This window comes from Nicotiana sylvestris, chromosome 10 (genome assembly GCF_000393655.2).
Source record: "Nicotiana sylvestris chromosome 10, ASM39365v2, whole genome shotgun sequence".
Taxonomy (NCBI): Eukaryota; Viridiplantae; Streptophyta; class Magnoliopsida; order Solanales; family Solanaceae; genus Nicotiana; species Nicotiana sylvestris.
The window spans coordinates 152334380-152350566 of record NC_091066.1 but is presented as its reverse complement, the minus strand read 5'-3'; the positions used below and the strand labels follow the sequence as shown (position 1 = coordinate 152350566).

General features: G+C 37.6%; 1 pseudogene; it reads left to right on the top strand.

Annotated features, from left to right (window-relative positions):
• Positions 1-8279: 8279 nt before the first annotated feature.
• Positions 8280-16187, top strand: part of LOC104231810 (DNA damage-repair/toleration protein DRT100-like) — a 58070-nt pseudogene continuing 50162 nt past the window's right edge.

Below are 16187 nucleotides of genomic sequence, written 5' to 3'. Positions count from 1 at the left end.
AAAAGAAGTAAAAATCTTCAGTTAAGTCAAATAAGAGTCAAATAGGCAATAAAAGTGAATCATAAAGCAATTAATTTCAATTAAAGCATGTAAAGGTGGAACTAGTAAATAGAAAACTCAATCATATCAACAACAACTTCATACCTAGTGAATACAAGGACCTAAGAACCCTAAAAGGCCAACTTTCCAAAAATAAGTCTGAGCATGCAGTCATCACCTCGCGTACACAGACTACAATTAGCATAGGAGACTCAAATCCTAAGGGGTAGTTTCCTCACACAAGGTTAGGCAAGATACTTACCTCAAACCAAGCTCAATCAATTAGTAAGAATGCTTCTTCTGTAATTTTTTCGACCCGAAATGGCCCAAATCTAACCACAAACAATTCGATACAATCAACACGAGCTAAAGGAATCAATTTCATAAGAAAATACTAAGCTTTAAGTCAAAAGTCAAAAAGTCAACAAAAAAGCCGGCCCCGGGCCCACGTCTAGGAATCGGATAAAAGTTACAAATACGAATACTTATTCAACCACGAGTCCAACTATACCAACATTAGCCTATTCCGATCACAACTCGACCCTCAAATCCCCAATTTATAGTTTATGAAGTTTCTACAATTTTTCCCAAATTTTCATCTCAAAGTACTAATTAAATGATGAAATCAGTGATATATTCATGTATATTAACCAAATCCGAGTTAGAATCATTTACCCCGATGAATTTCTTGAAAAACCCACGAAATATCATCTCAAACCGAGCTCCCAAAGTTCAAAAATGAAATAATACCCTAAACCTCGGTTATATAGTACCCAATCTGACCTCTCAATGTGCGGTCCGCACAATTCCAAGTGCGGTCGCACATCCTAGCTTCTGCGGCCGCAGTTCAAAATTGTGCGGCCGCACTTTTGCAACTTGTGCATACCAGTCTTCAGTATTTTGACCATAACTTTCTTTACAAATGTCCAAATGATGATTTCTTTACTTTAACAAAAACTAGACACGAAGGACTACAACTTTCGTTTTTGAATCATCTTTAAATTCCTTGTAGATCAAAAGATACAAGCTTCTGAAGTCGGACCAGCGAACCTGCGGAACCACCAGAAGTGCGGCCGCAGACAAAATTGTGCAGTCCGCACTTTTTCGTCTCCTGCAGCACTTTTTCATCTGCTATAACACTCAAATATGTGCCTCAGCACATGGAATTGTGCAGTCTGCACTTCCAACGTTCCAGAACAACATTAGAATGTCGAAATGCCCCGACTCGCTCAAAATTCATCCCAAAACACACCCGAGGCCCCCAGGATCTCAACCAAACATACCAACAAGTTCTAAAACACCATAAAAACTTAGTCGAGCTTTCAAATCATATCAAACAATGCTAAAAACACGAATCACCCTCCAATCCAAACTTAATGAACTTGAAACTTTAAATTTCTATAACCAATGACGAAACCTATCAAACCACGTCTGATTGACACCAAATTTTTCACACAAGTCATATACAACATCACAGACCTATTTCAACTTCCGGAACCGAAATCCGATCTTGATTTCACACCAAGTCAAAATTCCGGTCAACTATCACCGCTTAAGCTTCCAAAACTAGAATCCTTCTTCCAATTTGACTCCGAATCATCCGCTAATTGAACTCGACCACGCACGTAAGTCATAACACATAATACGAAGCTGCTCAAGATCTCATACCGCTGAACGGAGCTTAAATTCTCAAAACGACCGGCCGAGTCGTTACATTCTAATAACCTTATTTAGAGTGGAATTAATACCTCTCTCAGTCAAATCCCAATCTAACTTCCATGTAAGAAAAACATTTAAGAAAATATTCACAAATATTTCCATCTTCTTCCTCATCCTCACTCACCACTCCCGTCCTTCTTCCCAAACAAAAAAGTTTATGAGAGAAAATAATAATAACATACCAGTATATTCCCACGAAGTGAGATCTAGGGAGGGTAACATAAATGCACACACCGATAAAAGAGATTAAGAAACAAGAAATAAACCTCCTCATTTATTTTTTAACTTGACTAATATCCTGTTTGGCCAAGCTTCTAAAATCAGATTATTTGAAAAAGTATTTTTTCTCAAAAATGCTTTTTCAGAAGTACTTTTGATAAGAAGTAGTTTGTGTTTGACTAATTAATTTGAAAAATACTTTTGAGCAGCAATCATTGTTTGGCCAAGCTTTTATAAAGTGTTTCTAAGAGACTGTTTGACCAAGTTTCTGTGCGGTCAAAAGTACTTTTTAAAAAATTTAAGCTGTTTGGTCAATAGAATCCCTTCTAGTTTGTTATTATATCTAGTACTTTGCAACCACGTCATTTGTTTTTGTAAATTGCTATTGGGATTGTTGCTCTCTGATTGTTACTATTTAATGCTACTTTTCCCACCCTTTTACTTTTTCTCCTCTTTGCTTATCGTCTTTCTCCCCCCTCTTTCCTCCTCTTCTTCTCCCTTATTCTTCCTTTCAACCTTTTCTTGAGCTGAGAGTCTATCGGAAACAGCCTCTCTACCTCTCCAGGTAGGGGTAAGGTCTATGTACTCACTACCCTCCCTAGATCCTACCCGTGAGATTATACTGGGTATGTTGTTGTTGTTATTGTTGGCCAACGCGAAGAAGTACTTTTGACCAGCAGCAGAAGCAGTTTTTCTGCTTTTGGGAAGAAGCAGAAAATTCTAGCTTCTTCCAACAAGCAGAATTAAAAGCAGAAAATTAATTTATTCAAGACAAAACTATCCTCGCCATAAATTTATATTTTCTAAATTATTTTAAGCCTTTTCTTTTCTTTTTTGTTTATAGTTTCTACGATTCTTTTAAAGTTAGAGATATCACATATATGAATATATTGTAACTTTCCAAAATCTTTTTTGACTTTTCTTGTTTTTGATTTTTTTTCTTTGTGTAATGTCTTATAACTTTCCAAATTATCTTCTTCTTTTTCACACTAAAGCAAATTATCTACATCCTTCTTTGAATTATCAATTCTCTTTCTATAAATAATTGTTTATAATTTCTTCTGTTATAGGCTATTAATTCTCGAATCTTTAAAACAATTATCAAATCTAATTTATGAAAATTACCTACAAATAGGTAATGAATTTACAATTGCATCACATATCTATATATTTTTAAAATAAGAAGAAAAAACTTCCACATTAAACCAAGTGACAGTCTCACAATAGGTCATTTGGCAATTTAGGACAAAGTTAGTTATGTTAGGTAATAATTAATTTTTTTAATTTAAATTTAAAAATAAATAAATTATGCATTATGTGATGTTAGTAATTAGTTACTCTTTTTGAATTTGAATTTAAACATAATTAACTATTTTTTTTATAAAAACAATAAGTTTTATATTTAATTTCTATTTTACGCTCAATGTCATCTTTCAAGTTTGACACTCAGAATCATCTTGTTATAACTACCATTGCTATACATAATTTCATCCGACAACATTCTTCTACCAATAAGAAATTCAACTATTATGCTAATGAAGACATTATTGTAGAGATAGATGAAGGAGATAGGTCTTCTGGTATTCATTTATAAATGCAAGACAAGTCTTCTACTAATATGGAAGTGTTGTGTGATAGAACTGGAGATGAAATTGTTGAGAAATATTATCATGTGTGAGTGACTTTGCTTATTATTTCATGGTGGATTATCAATATATAGTAGTTTGTGGAATAGACTTCTAATTCATACAGAATGATGACGATAATAATTATACTAGATAATATTATATGCTTTGGTATAACTATATATGTTATATTGATTTAAATCTTTAATATGTATGTTTACTTTATGTTTTATATTTTAATTTAAAAAAAAAATAATAAAAGTCTCTTACGATAAATATTTAAGTTCATTATTCTCTTTAAAATAATTATAAGACCTTGGTACTATTCTTTTTGATAATTTGATATTTAAAATTACTTTTTAGAAAGATTGACCAAACATAATTTGTTTACCAAATGTTGCAAAAAGTATTTCTTAAATGAATTGGCCAAACATAAACAAATATTTTTTAAAAGTACTTTTAGAAAAAATACTTATGGAAAAAAGTACCTTTCAAAATAAGCAACTTTTGGCAGCTTGGACAAACGAACGTGTATTTTTCTCAAATTGTCACGACGCGGAATTCTCACCTTCAGGACCGTGATGGCACCTAACATTTCACTTGCTAGACAAGCCAACGTTAGAGGATTCTTAAGTCAACTGCAGTCAATTTTAACAACAGAAATAATTAAGCTAAACAGAAGCTAAAACTGATTTGCAGAATAACATATAACCCATAATATTTGATACAATTAGGATATGGAGTCACAACTCACGAGCTACTATGATTTACTACAAACAGAGTCTGAAAGAAAATACACTATTCTGAAAGAAAAGAAACAATAAGATAATAAGACTAGGAAGAGACTCCAGGGTCTGCGGATGCCAGCAGATCTACATTGGGTCTCCTGACGAGCAAGTCCAGCTGCTAATCTCACGATCAGCTAGGGCTGGTACCAAAATTTGCACAAAAGTGCAGTGTGTAGTATCAGTACAATCGACCCCATGCACTGGTAAGTATCGAGCCTAACCTTGACGAAGTAGTGACGAGGCTATGACAAAATGCATACATAATAAACCTGTGCAATTTAACAGTATATGTACAAAAATAACAACCAATAGAAGTTAGACAAGTAATATCGGGATGGGGGCATTCTGAGGGAGATATGAGATAAGAGAATCACAATAGAAATGATAACCAGAACAGTCAATATGCCTTGAACCAGTGAAACGATTAAACACAATAAAGGAAAGTGCACGACATCACCCTTCGTACTTTTACTCTCAACCTCATCATATAAATCAGTAGAAACGGCACGACATTACCCTTAGTGCATTAACTCTCATAACATGGTACAAAATCACCCTTCGTACATTAACACTCATATACGGCACGGCACGACATCACCCTTCATGCATTAACACTCACCCTTACCACATAACAATGAACAAGTAAAAACAAGGAGATAGGATCAATAAGTATAAGCCTTACTTCAAAAACAGTCCCACCATACCAATCTCAACTCGGAATCCATAATCAATTATCACCAAAGCTTATAAACATGATAAGAACGATCAATTTAATAATTAACTAGTCTAAGCATGGATAATATGATCGAGGAAAGCAACAATTACAAAGAACCAATTCCACCCGCATGCTATAACCCGACAATATTGCATAAGCCCTCATCACCTCATATATAAATTGTACCCAGCATCTAAACACATAGCAAATAGACAAATAAGTCATAATCCCTCAAGTCAAGGTTAACCACGACACTTACCTCGCTCCAAAGACCAAGCTCAAAGCTCAACCACTGTTGTGCCTTTCAAACAAGCCCCCAAACAAATAGAATCTAGCAATTTACCAATCAAATAATTCAAATTAAACCTTAGGAACTACCCACTATTGTAAAGAATTCAATTTAGGTCATTATTAGAAAGTCAACAAAAGTCAACACCGGGGCCCGCTTGGACCAAATCCGAAATTCGGACCAAAACCCAATTACCCATTTACCCCCGAGCTCGATTATGTAATTTGTTTTAGAATACAACCTCAATTTGAGGTCTAAATCCCTATTTTTCAAAAATTCCTAATTCTACCAGAACCCCCAATTTCCACCATGAAAACTCTAGATTTTAGGTTGAAATCTTAGGAAAAGTAGTGAAAGATTGAAATAAACTAGTTTAGAATCACTTACCAATGATTTGGGGAAGAAAAGTTCTTTGAAAAATCGCCTCTAGGGTTCTTGAGTTTGAAAATTTGAAGCATAAACCAAAAATCCCGTCTAAGTCAAGTTTTGATCAGTTGCAGGTGTCGCATTTGCGACCTGGGGTTCGCAAATGCGAGCCCGCAAATGCGAAGAACCTATCGCAAATGCGAAGTTTTCACATCCCTGCTTTTACCGCATTTGCGACGAATAGTTCGCAAATGCGAACTCCGATCCTTCTGCAAATGCGACCCATTGATCACATTTGCGATCACTGCTTGCCCAGCTCCCACTTTGCAAATGCGATGATTTGTCCGCAAATGCGAACAATAGCTCTCCGCAAATGCGACCTCTTGAATGCAAATGCGAACTAAGGCTGGCCCAGGTACACTTCGCAAATGCGAAGAATTTGCTCGTAATTACGAGCCTGTCAGCATAGGGAATTTTTGCAAATGCAAACATTGATCTCGCATTTGCGAGATCAGACACCAGTTACAGAAATTGCAGAACCAGCAATGCTCTAAGTCCAAGTTTCACTCTGTAGCCTATCCGAAACTCACCCGAGCCATTGGGGCTCTAAACTAAAAGTGCACACAAGTCTAAAAACATCATACGAACTTGCTCGCGCGATCAAATTGCCAAAATAACACCTAGAACTACGAATTGAGCACTAAATCAAATTGAAATTTTCAAGAAAACTTTGAAACTTCTCTTTTTACAATCGGACGTCCAAATCACGTCAAACCAACTCCGTTTTTCACCAAATTTCATATGCAATTCATAAATATGGTATTGGACCTATACCGAGTTTGGAAACCAAAATACGGACCCAATATCCAAAAGGCCAACTATTAGTCAAACATTTCAAATTCATAAAGCCTTTAACTTTCAAATTTCAACAAAGTCTGATATCTTGGCCTAGGGCATATGCCCAAGTCCCAAATCACGATGCGGACCCACCGGGACCGTCAAAACACGAGTCCTAATCCGTTTGCTCCAAACGTTGGCTGAAGTCAACTCCAATGGATTTCAAAGTAAAATTTCATATTTTTCTCAGTTTTTAACATAAAAGCTTTCCGAAAATACGTCCGGACTGCATACGCAAATCGAGGAGGACTAAAATGAAGTTTTTAAGGCCTCGAAACATAGGATTTGATTTTAAAATATAAGAAGACCTATCGGGTCATCACATTCTCCACCTCTAAAACAACTGTTCGTTCTCGAATGGACATAGAAAAGTACCTGAGCTGGTAAAAAGGTGGGGATATGTGATGACCTCTTATGTTTTAGAACTTGATTCCGTGTTCCGAGGCCTTTAAAACCTCATTTTATTCCTCCTCGATTTTCATGCGCAGTTCGGACGTATTTCCGGAAAGCTTTTATGTTGAAAGTTGATAAAAATAATAATTTTTACCTTTAAAAGTTGATTTAATTTACTTCGGTTAATGTTTTGAGTAAATGAATCAGGACTCATATTTTGACAGTTCCGGTGGGTCCATATCAAAATATGGGATCTCGACGTATGCCTGGAATCGAATTCCGAGGTCCCTAGCTTGAGATATGAATTTTTGATGAAAATTGAAAGACTAAAAATTTAATGAGTTCCAGGTGATGTCATTTGGCTTGACAAATACCTAGAAGCATTTATGGATTTGATAAATTGGGTGTTCAAGCCTTACCTGGATTCCTTTGTGATTGTGTTTATTGATTATATCTTGATCTACTTCAGCAGTCGAGAGGTGCATGAGAAGCATTTTCAGACAGTTTTTCAGAATCTGAGAGACAACCAATTATATGCTAAGTTTTCAAAATGCGAGTGTTGGTTGAGTTCAGTTGCTTTCTTAGGTCACGTTGTATCAGCAGAGGGTATTCACGTGGATCCTAAGAAGATTGAGGCCGTTCAAAATTGGCCTAGACCTACTTCAGCCATAGAGATCCGTAGTTTCTTGGGATTGGCGGGTTATTACCGTCGGTTTGTGGAGGGGTTCTCATCTATAGCATCCCTGTTGACCAGGTTGACCCAGAAGAGTGCCCTGTTTAGATGGTCAGACGAGTGTAAGGCAAGCTTTCAGAAGCTCAAGATAGTTTTGACTGCGGTGCCGGTATTGGTGTTGCCTATAGGTTCAAAGCCCTATCTAGTATATTGTGACACATCTCGTATTGGACTTGGTGCGGTATTGATGTAGGGTGGCAAGGTTATTGCATATGCTTTACGGCAGCTAAAGGTTCACGAGAAGAATTATCATGTTCATGACTTGGAGCTGGCAGCCATTGTTCACGCTTTGAAGATTTGGAGGCACTATCTATATGGCGTGTTGTGTGAGGTGTTCACGGATCATAAGAGTTTGCAGTATTTGTTCAAGCAAAAGGAGCTCAATTTGAGACAGAGGAGGTGGTTGGAGATATTGAAAGACTATGATATTACCATTTTGTATCATCCCAAGAAGGCCAATTTGGTGGCCGATGCTTTGAGTAGGAAGTTAGCTAGTATGGGCAGCCTTGCGTACACTCCAGTCGGTAAGAGACCGCTTGCATTAGATGTTCAGGCCTTAGCCAATCAGTTCATGAGGTTGGATATTTCTGAGCCCAGTCGTGTTTTAGCTTGCATAGTTGCTCGATCTTCCTTGTTTGAGAATATCAGGGAGTGGCAATACGATGACCCTCATTTGCTTATCCTTAGGGAAACAGTGCGGCAGAGTGATGCCAAGCAGGTTACAATTGAAGATGATAGAGTTTTGAGGATGCAGGGTCATGTTTTTATGCCTAATGTGGATGGACTTCGTGAGTTGATTCTAAAAAGGCTCACAGTCCCAGGTATTCTATTCATCCAGGCGCCGCCAAGATGTATCAGAACTTGCGGCAGCATTATTGGTGGAGGAGGATGAAGAAAGATATTATTTCATATGTATATCGGTGTCTAAATTGTCAGCAAGTAAAGTACGAGCATCAGAGACCTGGTGGTTTGCTTCAAAAGATAGAGATTCCTGAGTGGAAGTGAGAGCGTATCGCTATGGATTTCGTTGTTGGACTCCCACGAACTCAGAGGAAGTTCGATGCAGTTTGAGTTATTGTGGATAGATTGACCAAGTCAACATATTTCATTCCTGTAGTAGTTTCCTATTCTTCGGAGCGGTTGGCAGATATTTATATCTATGAGATCGTTCATCTTTACGGTATGCCCGTGTCTATCATTTCTGATCGAGGTACGCAGTTTACCTCGCACTTCTGGAGGGCAGTATAACGTGAGTTGGGTACACAAATTGAGTTGAGCACCACATTTCATCCTCAGACTGACGGACAGTCACAACGTACTATTCAGATCTTGGAGGATATGCTTTGCGCATGTGTGATAGACTTTGGAGGTTCTTGGGATCAGTTCTTGCCATTAGCGGAGTTTGCCTTCAACAATAGCTATCAATCGAGCATCCAGATGGCTCCCTATGATGCATTATATGGTAGACGATGTCGATCGCCGGTTGGATGGTTTGAGCCGGGGGAGGCTCGATTATTGGGTACATATCTTGTACAGGATGTCTTGGATAAGGTTAAGATCATTCAGGATAAACTTTGCTCAGCTTGGCCCAGGCAGAAGAGTTATGCCGACCGTAAGGTTCGTGATATGGCATTCATGGTCGAAAGAGAGTGTTGCTTCGGGTATCACCCATGAAAGGTGTGTTGAGGTTTGGAAAGAAGGGCAAGTTAAGCCCTAGGTATATCGGGCCTTTTGAGATCCTTGAGCGAGTAGGAGAGATGGCCTACAGACTTGCGTTGCCCCCAGGCTTATCAATGGTACATCCAGTATTCCATGTGTCCATGTTTCGGAAGTATCACGATGATCCATCCCACGTGTTATATTTCAGCATTGTCCAGTAGGACAAGGATTTGACCTACGAGGAGGAGCCGATAACTATTCTAGACCGGCAAGTTCGTTAGTTAAGATCGAAGAGTTATCCTTCGGTTCGAGTGCAGTGGAGAGGATAGCCTTTTGAGTAGGGGTGGGCATCAGTCGGTTCGATTGGGAATGTTATCGGTTTGGTATATCGGTTATCGGTTTATAAATATGCTAAACCAGTAATCGAACCGATAAGATATCGGTTATCGGTTATCGGGTATCGGTTTGTCGGTTATCGATCCTTATCGGTTCGGTTATCGGTTTACCCAATAAAAGTAAAAAATATCCAAAATTTTCATGTTTTTATTATAGAAATCGTGATCATACTTTTAAGACAAAGGAACTGAATTTTTGCTCATAAGAAAAGATGGATTAAATTTCAACTTTAGAAAAGAATACTTTCTTTGCACTTGAAAATCCCATTTAATGATCTTAATTTTCAAAATTATAAGTTTGTATGAGTAAGGAATAAGGCATTCAACAATATAATCTTATTAATTATCTTACTGCGGGCAGACTAAAGAATCAGTGCAATAAAAGAAACAAATAGAAAAACTAAAAATCTAAATAATTAATTCTTTAAAGTATAGAACTACAAATCTTAAAGGAAGAATTAAGATGAGAAATTTAGAAAAGTTTAAAACTTACTCTAAGGAATAAGATCTGAAGATGAAGAGTAATTGTCGAGAGAATGAAACCATAAAGTGACTTTATATACTTAGTGGATAAAATTATAATTTTGTTAAAGCTTATTGGGCTATCGGTTAAATCGTTAATAAAATTGGGCAAACCAAGACCCGAACCGATAACCCAATAATCAAATAACATTAAATTGTTATCAAACTATATACTCAATAACCCGATATTCATAACCCAATAGCATTTTATCGGTTCAGACTATCGGTTATACCCGATATATGCCCAGCTCTACTATTGAGGCAGCTACCTGGGAGTCCGAGTCCACTATGCGGGGTAGATATCCTCACCTTTTCACCAGCTCAGGTTCTTTTCTATGTCCGTTCAAGGACGAACGGTTGTTTTAGAGGTGGAGAATGTGATGACCCAAAAGGTCATCTTATGTTTTAGAACTCGATTCCGTATTTCGAGGCCTTCAAAACCTTATTTTATTCCTCCTCGATTTGCGTGCGCAGTCCAAACGTATTTTAGAAAAGTTTTTATGTTGAAAGTTGATAAAAATAATAATTTTGCCTTTAAAAGTTGATTTAGTTAAATTCGGTCAATGTTTTGAGTAAACGGACCCTGACTCATGTTTTAACAGTTCCGGTGGGTTCGTATCGAAATATAAGACCCGGGCGTATGCCCGAATCGAATTCCGAGGTCCCTAGCTTGAGATATGAATTTTTGCTGAAAATTGAAAGATTGAAAATTTAATGGTTTTAAAAATTTGGTTAATATTTGATCTCGTTGGTATCGGGTTCATATTTTGGTTCTGGAGCCCGTATAGGTTCATTATGATATTTAAGACTTGTCCGTGAAATTTGGTGAGAAACGGAGTTGGTTTGACGTGATTCAGGTGTCCGGTTGTGAAATTAGAAGTTTTAAAACTTTCTTGAAAATTTCATTTAATTTGGTGCTAAATTCGTAGTTTTAAGTATTATTTTGGAAATTTGATCGCGTGAGCAAGTTCGTATGATGTTTTAGGACCTGTGTGCATGTTTGGTTTGGAGCCCCGAGGGATCAGGTGAGTTTCGGGTAGGCTACGGAGTATTTTGAACTTAGGAAATTTTTCTGGTGTGCTTCGGGTCTGCAGACTTCGCATTTGCGAAGTCTGGCTCGCAAATGCAAGCCTCACATTTACAAAGAAATCATCGCAATCGCAAGCAATTGGGCTGGGGCATGAACTTCGCATTTGCGAAGATTAGGATCGCAATTGCGATCACCTCAGGTTGCATTTGCGAATATAGTTTGCATTTGCGAAGGCGACAGAAATACGAAGAGTTCGTATTCGCGAAACTTTTCTCGCATTTTCGAGCTTCGCAATTGCGAAGCTCAGGTCGCAAATGCGACATCTGCAGTTGTTCAAAAACTTAAGTTTGACGGGATTTTCTCCCATTCTTCACATTTTTAAAATCCTAGAACCATAGAGGCGATTCTCCCAAGATCAATTCTTCCCCAAAACTTTGGTAAGTGATCCTAACCCACTTTCTTTCAAATTTCCATCATATTTCATGAATTTCCAACCAAAAATCTAGGACGGTAGAAGTTGGGGATTTGGGAAGAATTAGGGATTTTTGGGAAAATAGGATTCAAACTCAATTTGGGGTCGGATTTCAAAACTAATTACATATTCGGGCTCGGGGGTGAATGGGTGAATGAATTTTTGTCCGAACCTCGAGTTTTGACCAAGCGGGCTCGGGGTCGATTTTTAACTTTTTGGGGAAAAGTTTGAAAAACCTAAATTTATGTATTGAAATTGATTTCTTTAGCAATATTTGACGTTATTAAGTTAATTATGGCTAGATACGATCGGTTTGGAGGTGGAATCTAGAGGAAAAGCGGTAATGGAGTAGTGAGTGGCATATGGATCGAGGTAAGTGTTGTGTCTAACTTTGACTCGAGGGTTTAGGAATTTGACTTAATTGCTATGTGAAAATCCATGCGAGTGGCGTATAGGTTAAGTAACAAGTACCTATGCACCGCCAATTTATCTGTTTTGCCTGTTTTCTTCCCGTTCTTATTATATTGTCTTCCCTGCTTTAACTGCTACATGCTTTACTGGAATTCCTATGCTTAATTGCTATTTGTCAGACATTATTTTTCATTGTTGAAGGTATTAGCTACACCGCAGTTTCATTATTTCATATTATTGGCTTAATCTGGTTTATCGATGTTCTATGGTATATTTTGGATTGGTTTCACTGAGTAGTATTATTTGAGTGAAGTTTCTTAATGTACAAACTTTCCGTTTGCTTTGGTTTGAGGTTTAAATATTGTGAAGAGATTTGAGTTAAATTGTGAAATTTCTGTACTTATTGATGCTGATATGGTGGGATTGGGTTGCGCGCCTCAACAGGAGGAACAAAGGTGATATATTGAGGAGAAACAAGGGTGAAATGCTATTATATGGTGAGATCGGATTGCACGCTACAACAGGAGAAATAAAGGTGATATAGGAATAAGGGTGAAATGCTATTATATGATGAGATCGGGCTGCACACCGCAACAGGAGGAATAAGGGTGGACTAATATGGAGTAATACAGGTAAATATTCATATTGAAATTGATATATGGTTGTAAGCACGTGATTTTTGACCTTCCCCGGGAATTTTTACGTTCTTAAGCTTAAATATCTAATTTAGGACTAGTATAGCTATTTTAACTATTTTTACTTTATTTCGTTGCAAAAAAAAAAAGAAGAAAATCACAGAAAAATATATATATAATTTTAGTTTATGTATCTCTCATAAACTTGAAAAATACAAAAAAAAATTGTACTTTATTTTGGTACTTTATATAAATTCGAAAATTATAAAAAATATATAGTTCTATTAATGTTTGCAGTCATTATAATTTTGAAAAGTACAAAAAATATTACTTCATATTTTTGTCTTTATTAAAAAACGAAAATTACAAAAAAAAATAGTTTTATTAATATTCTATAGTCGTTTTAATTTTGGAAAAATACAAAAATATTAATTTATATTTTATCTTTATATAAAAAACGAAAATTACAAAAAATAGTTTTATTAATATTTTGTAGTTATTTTAAATCTTGAAAAAATATTAAGAAAATAATATAGTTTTGTTTTAAATAATTAGTCTTATTTTAGTAGCTATTTTGCTTACATAGGACTATTTAAGCAACGTGTTCCTATTTCTCCGGTCCGGGCAAAAGAATAATATTCGGGTTCAAACTACCCGGTTTTTAGGCCTAATTTCGGACCTAACCCATAATAAACCGTGTCCAGGACACATGGGGAACCCCACCACGCGTGGGGGACATAAACCTTGAACCCCACCACGCGTGGGGCTCATTTTTCTGGGCAAAACCCAGTACAAAACACGGACAAGGGCCAAAAGCAAGGGGGAACGAAAAAAGACTTTGGAAATTTTTTAAATAAGTACTGTTCATCATCTTCTTCTTCATAAAGAAGAAGAAGAAAAACCCTACAAAAAAGAGAGGACCCCGTCACTTCCCCCTCGCCGGAACACCACCATTAAACCGCCCCGTCACCTCCACGCCATAACCATCACCCCAACCAGTCGGACCTCCCTTCCCCAACGCCTCAACATCACTGCCCACACCCCCTACTGTCCGAACGACCAAAAAACCAGCAGAACCACTCCAAACCCACCGGCAACCAACCTCCCTGCTCCCCTCGTCGTCAACCACCGTTGCCCCATCGTCGGAGCTCCAGCTCCAGTCCGGCACCTTCCCATCGCCAAACACCTACCCAAATCACCACCAAAACCAACGAAAAACCCTACCATCATCAACGACCTCCACTGTCCGAACGCCACCCCACGTCAAAAGGAGCAGTCGACAAAAACCAGTCCACAAAAACCTCCGACCACCCATAATCATCGTCACTCCTCCACCTCCGTCAACAACCAAACAGACCTCCATAGCTGCTCCTTTCATCACCTCCAACGACCCCTTTGTTGCAGCTTCTCGCAACAGTTGCTGCGTCGAAAAATACAGCAGCTGTTGCTGCGTCGCTGCGTTGCTGAGTAGCTCAGCCGTTGCTTCAGTCCGGTGAGGTTGTTTTGTTCGTCGAGGTCCGGTACGTTGAGGCGCTGTCCGAGGTTCTGTCGTTGTTCTTCGTTCAGAAAGGTCCGGCTTAAGTTCCGTCGGAATCGTGTTTGTCGCTCTGAGTTTGTCGAGGTGCAAAGGTTAGTAAACCTCGATGTATTAGATAAATAAACTTACGTTGAATGTTTGAGATGCAATATAAAAATTGGTATGGAAATTTTCTGCCTATGTTTCATTGTCTGCATTTTGGTTCATTTTCATGTTATTGTTATTCTTGTTTATTTGATGTCGTTTAATTAAGTTGGACTAGTCGTTCTATGACACAAGTTTGACGTTAATCTGTTCGTCCTTTCCTTCGGTTAGGTCATTCGAAAAAATAGTATTAGTGCATGCTGTTACTACTACCGAAACACTCATTCACTAAACTCCTTTTATTAAACTTTTAACAAGTCATGGGATTTTAGTTGTAAAGAGGCCGTAAGTTTTAGTATTGTTAAAGACATAAAAATGGCATCCTTTTAAAAAATAAAAAATAAAAAAATATAATAGCAATAATAAAGAATAAAATGAGACGAGCCTCGCCGAATAAAAGGGACAAATTGCAGGGCCCTCACAAAATATATGCATTAAATACTTAGATTCCGGGACGGGCCGTTTAACAAATTTCACGGCCCTAGCCCAAAATAATAATGCGCTAGTTGCTTTAGGAGCGCCTTTAATAATGTTATCTCCCTAAACTCGGGTGCACATTTATGTGACCCAAATCCAAATCTCAACGGAATCGAAATGTGTCTCTAATCACGGGTACATTGACGGTGACGTGGTATGAGATGCATTTCCATGCCGTTGCAAATCTTTTTTTTTAATCATGAATGAGACGAGCCTCGCCCAAATAAAAATGCAAATTGCGGGGCCCTCAATAATTATTCATAATAAATACTTTGAATTTGGGATGGACCGTTTAGTGAATTTCACTGTCTTCCCTAAAGATAATAACGCGTTAGCCTCTTCAGACGCGATTTAATTAAATTACTTTCTTAAACTCGGGTGTGCATTTCATGCGACCCAAATCCAAATCCTAAAACATCAAATAAAATATGTTTCCGGATTGTGGGTGCATTTCATGTGACGCAGTCCAAAGACGTGTTTTAAGCGATGTTCACATTCTTGTAAAAACAATAATAATAAAGCGGTTAAAAGTTAAAATTTGCACATAAGTTCATACTTGTATAAAATCAGATAATCAAGCCGAATATAACAATTGAGCGACCGTGCTAGAACCACGGAACTCGGGAATGCCTAACACCTTCTCCCGGGTTAACAGAATTCCTTATCCGGATTTCTGGTACGCAGACTGTAATATGGAGTCATTCTTTTCCTCAATTCGGGATTAAAATTGGTGACTTGGGACACCCTAAATCTCCCAAGTGGCGACTCTGAAATAAATAAACAAATCCCGTTTCGATTGTCCTTTAATTGGAAAAACTCCCCTGCGCCCCCTCGGGTGCGGAAAAAGGAGGTGTGACAGCTCTGACGACTCTGCTGGGGACCACGTAACCCAGAACCACTGGTTCAGGGCTAGAAATTCGAGCTTAGATAAATTGTTATATTTGGCTTTATCTGATTTTTTACATGTTTTAAGCCTAATGTGCTAAATGTTGCTTTTACCGCTTTGATATTATGTGAACTGTATATAAATTGTGCCGAAACCCATCTTCTCTCTGAGTCTTCTAAATCATGAAGAAGGGCGTACTTCGTATGACTTCTTTTCTGTATAGTGTCAAATCCCAA